Source organism: Lolium perenne, chromosome 4 (genome assembly GCF_019359855.2).
Source record: "Lolium perenne isolate Kyuss_39 chromosome 4, Kyuss_2.0, whole genome shotgun sequence".
NCBI lineage: Eukaryota > Viridiplantae > Streptophyta > Magnoliopsida > Poales > Poaceae > Lolium > Lolium perenne.
Window position 1 is genome coordinate 244,172,133 of NC_067247.2, and position 5,770 is coordinate 244,177,902.

The 5,770-nt window shown below is 48.0% G+C and overlaps 1 pseudogene; it reads right to left on the bottom strand.

Moving 5' to 3' along the window:
• Nucleotides 1-3,578: 3,578 nt before the first annotated feature.
• On the bottom strand, nucleotides 3,579-5,285 carry LOC127332428 (3-ketoacyl-CoA synthase 6-like; annotated as a pseudogene).
• Between the last annotated feature and the right edge of the window lie 485 nt (nucleotides 5,286-5,770).

Here is a 5,770-nt window from a genome sequence, read left to right on the forward strand (position 1 = left end):
TGGAAAACCCTAGGGCGGGGACCCCACACATCTACCCCTATAGCTTTCTCCGTGCGAGGGTTTACCAGTGGACTTTTTTATTTAGTTTGCTTTGTTTAGGACATATGTACATGGAAACGATAGGTTGGGCATACTTTACCATAAAATAGGCTCCGTTCGAGCCATGGCGGGGGTTTCCACATACAGATCCTGGATTTTACCAACTGGTAGCCCATTATGCGGAAATCGTCAAAGCCGGGTACATCCAAGGTTAGCCAAACCTTACATCACACTTGTACATGTATGTTAGGGGCAGAAGCAAGTTTTCCAACAATTCTGACGCTCCGGTGATCTGTTTCTTGGGAAACCCTAGGGCGGGACCCCTAGGGTTAGGGTTTTACCAAGTGATCTGTTAGGGTTATAGTTAGGGTTAGCAATGTATGTGGAAACCCTAGGGTTAGGGTTAGAGTTAGGGTTAGGTTAGGGTTAGAGTTAGCAATGTATGTGGAAACCCTAGGGTTAGGGTTAGGGCTAGAGTTAGGGTTAGGGTTAGAGTTAGCAATGTCGTATGTGGAAACCCTAGGGTTAGGGTTAGGGCTAGAGTTAGGGTTAGAGTTAGGGTTAGAGTTAGGGTTAGAGTTAGGGTTAGGGTTCGGGAAACCGTAGGGCGGGGACCCCGCGGATCTACCCATATGTACATCGATAGCAAATGTTGGGCCTAGTGGCTCCGGTTGACCCGTCTGCGAAGAGCGTCACCCATGCATGGGACCTACATATGCCATCTACATAATTCATACTAGTAAATAAATAATAGAAACATATTATAAAGTAATATGAGAGAGGGAAAAAAATAAAAAAAAATAAAAAAATACTATATGCCGAGGGTGGCCGTCGGCATAGGGTGTCCATGCCCTATGCCGAGGGTGGCCGTCGGCGTCTGAGTGACGCCGTGAGCGGGCGTCGACGGCGCGGGCTGGGCCAGAGGCGATGCCGGTGCTACGCCGAGGGCCAAGGTGACGCCGACGGCTGCCCTCGGCGTAGCCTCCTCTACGCCGACGGTGTTCGTACGCCGACGGTCGGGTTCGTGAGCTGCCCCGGCGAGGCCGTACGCCGACGGCCCCGATAAAAAGCCGTCGGCGTACACTCTGGCCGTCGGCATCTGTCACCATTCCTGTAGTGGCTGGGTTCTCAAAAAAGTGTGCTTCTAGTTTTATCTTTAAGTTTAAAAACTTTCAAATTTTGACGAACAATATTGAAAAACATTATAACATTTATGACATATAACTAGATTCGTCTGAACCCTAGTTTCACAATATACCGATTTGATATTATGAATTTACTACTTTTTTTCTATAAAGCTAGTCACATGTTAAAAAGGTTGATTGAAGACAAAACTAAAAGCACACTTATTTGAGGAGGGGGAGAGCACTCCTTAGGTCAAAGAATTTTAAACTCTGACCACTTTTATTAGCACTCATTTTTGGTAAATGGCCGGCTAAGGCAAGGAGAAACTACAGATGACTAAGGTTAAGTTAGACGTGTCTGGCTTTGGAGAAGGGTGTCGGATGGCTGGCCGACTTAGGCGGAGAGGAGCAAAGGGCCAGAAGAGTCGAGTCTAGAATCTAGGTCAAAGCAAGGCCAAATACGGGCCAACTTAAATCCCACAGAGCAAGTCGGATAGAGCAAAGCCAAGGTGAAGTCGACTTCAACACGGAAGGGAAATGATGACTTGAAAAAGAAGTCGCAACGACACTTGAAGTCCCTGTCAAGGATGAAGTTGAAGGAGTATTTACTTCAGTATTAACTTTATTCCCAACTTAGATACTGACTTTGCAACATGTAGAGCAAACTCAAGCTTGTGCGAGAAGTCTAGCCACCTCATATATATGTGAGAGGTGACGGTCGATTGAAATTAAGCATACGATCATCAAACATCAATACATCTACCTTTTACCTCTTATACCCTTGTCCGTGTTTCCGTTTCTCGACGACTTTGCACTTATTTGGTATGTGAAACGAAGGCCGAACCAAGGGCGGTCAAGTCGAATAAGTTCAGCCCATAGTCACCAAAACCTTCATCGGGTCCCTCTTGGGGAACTAGGGCTTCCATTTAAAAAAAAGTCGAATAGATGTCTTGTGTATCGCGCTAATAATTGGCCTCCCGCGGGTTGAGTTGCAGAGTATCTCCCTTGAGACAGCGGGAACACAATGACAGGTTCATGTAGCGCGTTTCTAAACGCAGCACACTTTTTGGTGACTCCACTGCGGACAAATGTATCTATGGCCAATCAGGGCAACAATGGCCGGTCACAAGGTAACTCAATCAGCTGAAATATCGGATGAGAAACGCTAATTCTTCGAGGTGATCAAGGCCCTACATCAGGGTGAGGACGACTTGCTTCATTAGAAGTAGGAAAAGGGGCTCAAAGAGTTGCAAAGGAGGAAAGAAAAAAAGATCAGAAGGCGTTTATGGTGATTTCCATGAACGACCGTCAAGGAGTCATGATCACTTCAGCCGGTGAGGTGAGGCTCACAACTTTACCAGACAAAACCTCTGTAAGTGCTAATATGTTTTCTTTAGACCAAATATTCTTTATTGATTCGCACAACAATGAGTCCAATTAGCAAGTCGATCGATTAGACAACGGTTGTTAACGCTAGCAAAAAAACACTAGTCGGAGCACTAGCACAGTAGATCTCAGCCAAGACCATCGGCTCTGCCGATGAACCCTTTGTTGAGTACGAGTAAATATTTTGTTGCCAATGCACCTTACGTAGATCCTATAAGGAGTATCCGTAATCGTTAAATTGGCCGAATCCCACTTACCCTATGGCGACTAACATGATGTTAACTTACAGTCTGGCTCCTCTCAGGGCCGATCCAACTAGTGCTATGTAAACTAATATTCCCTCCTTCCCAAATTAGGATGCATATTATTTTTAGTTAAAGTTAAACTTTATAAAATTTGACTAACTATATATGAAAATATATTAATTTTTATAATATCAAATGCATATAGTATGAAAGCATATATAATGAGGCTAGTCATAGTGCTAGTACCATAGCTAGTATCATGCACATTGATCCCACAAAAATGCTGATGTGGTAGCTAATTAAGTATGAGAGAGGAGATTAGAGTAACATAGGTAGATATTGTATCATAGCGCAAACAACGAGAAAGTTAATGCTAAACAAATTTTGTACACAAATTTGCATTGAGATTCTAAAAAATAATAAGTATAGCATGACTATGATACTACTCCATGATACTACCCACTATAGAAATAGTATCATGTAGTAGTATCATATGCATGATACTACTACATGATACTTACCACTATGACCAGCCTGATGGTTCTAATAACATTGAGTTAGTGTTCTAGATATTGATATTCTTTTCTATGCATTTGATCAAAGCTTATAAAGTTTGAGTTTAATTAAAATTAATATGCATACTAATTTGGGAAGGAGGGAGTATGGATGTTAGAGCCGGCCTGAGATTTGAGGGGCTCGGGGCAAATCTAAACGCATGGCATTATAAGCATCAAGTATTAATTATATATATAATATTACGAATAAACATTTAAAGGGAAAATGAAAGCTGCATTGGTATAAAATACTCTAAATTTTAAAGGACTAAAAAATTTGACATCATTTTGCAAACATCTCAAACATACGAAGTTATTGTGGGCCATGGGAGAGAACATTAATTTTTTTGGCAATCTACACATTGCGGTAAACTTAGCAATTTGGCATCATAGCTATTTTTTTATTACGTGGCACATTTAGCATTTGACAACACTGTGGATGCGCTAAGCAGCTAGTGCTTTAGCACGTCGGGAATGACCACCGGATACCTGTGGATGGACGTGGCCCATGGCCCATCGGCATTACGGGCAGGCTCGATGCACTCCCACGCCGCGCTGTTGCACTTGAACCCTGAGCCGAATCCGATCATCCAAACACGATCGCCCTTGCGCATCCGTCCTTTAGCCTCCATGTAGGCCAGCTCGTACCACAACGAGCTACTGGACGTGTTTTCCGAACCGGTGCAGCGTCATCCGCGACGCCTCCACCTGCTCGTCGGAGAGGGAGAGGCTTTTCTGCAGCTCATCTATTACCGCCCGGCCGCCGGCGTGAATACAGAAGTGCTTGAACGCCTTGGAAAAGTTTGGGATGTAAGGCTTGGTTCGGGCACGGAACACCTTCCGTGCAACGAGGGAGAGCGCGAAAAGAAGCTGCTCGCGGAGCGGCAAGACGAGCGGCCCGATCCTGGTGATGTTGGCCTCCAGAGACTTGCCGGCGATGACCATCAGGTCCTTGCTGAGGTTGATCCCGACGTTCCCCTCGTCGTCCTCCTCCTGAAACACGCACCGGTAAGCGCTGTCGTTCCCGGCGCCGGTGTTCGTGCGCACGACGTGCTTGAGGCGGAACCGGGCGTTGACGGGGGAAGTCGACAGCAGCGCCGCCGCTCCGCCGATGCGGAAAAGGCAGTTGGGCAATAGCATCGCGCGCTCGTTGCCGACGTAGTAGTTCGGGGTGATGGTCTCTGTGGAGACGACCAGCGCGTGGGAGCCCCGGGGAGCGACCTGTAGGAGGCTCCTCGCGAGCCCCACGGAGATCAGCCCAGCGCTACACCCCATGCCGGAGAGGTTCATGCTGCGGATGTCGCCGCGCAGGTTGTACTTGTGTATGATCATGTCGACCAAGGATGGCGTGGGGCAGAACAGGCTGCAGTTGACGACGAGGATACCGATTGCGTCTGGTGCGATGCCGGTCTTGGCGAGGAGGTCGTCGATCGCCGAGAAGACGACGAGCTCGAACTCGGCGCGAGCCTCGTCAATGGTGCAGTACTTGTGCGCCGGGATGCAGTGCTGCGCTGTGGGCTGGCAGGTCTCCTCCCCAAGCCCCGAGCGCTCCAGCAGGCGTGAAATGAAACGAAAGCTGCGACTGTTGAGGGTCGGCGATTGCTTGCTGTGCTCGAGAAATGTGGCGAAGGGGACGCGGCTGGTGTACGTGGTACGGAAGCAGGCGTAGTCGACCAGGTACACCGCGCACGGACGAAGCATTAGGTAGACGACGACCGCCGCGGCCGGGAGGAAGCCGGCGAAGAATAGGTGCACGGGCTGAAGCTCACGGACCAGGCTGGTCAGCTCCTCTGGCACGAGACGAACCAGGGCGACGAGAGAGGCAGCGGCGAGGTGGACGATGACAAGGGACTGGAAGTTGTCCACGATTCGCTGGTATGCGGCCTTGACGCGCATGGGCTGAACCGAAGAGCTCATGGTGTTTACTCGCGTGTGGCCGTGCGGGTGTCTTCGGTGCGTTTAGTGCTACGAGCATTTATAGGCATTTTCCATTTAACACCGTTTCTGGGTGCATTATTTTCTTGTGAAATCAGTCCATTTGACGGATTCAGTTATAATATAGTACTGTACTAATATTGACCGAATTAAACTCGCCCTTCTGCTATCCAATGTACTGATCGGTCATGTTTTTGAGAAAGACCCCCTTGGGCCCTGCTTGTATTGGAAGCATTTAACAAGTTTTAGACCATCTCCAACAGACGTGCTATCCCACGCTCGCGCCATAAAAACCGTCAGTATTTGCAACGCACTGAGATAAAATTGGTCCTCCAGCAGGTGCGCTATCTGCGGCAGCGCTGAAAAAAATTTGGTGCGCACGGCTTTTTGCACTATCCGGGGCACCATATGTGACGCAACGCGCGGTATTTGTTCGGACGCACGAATGTACAACGGCTGGAAATTTCACGTTGCGCCCGCACCCTCC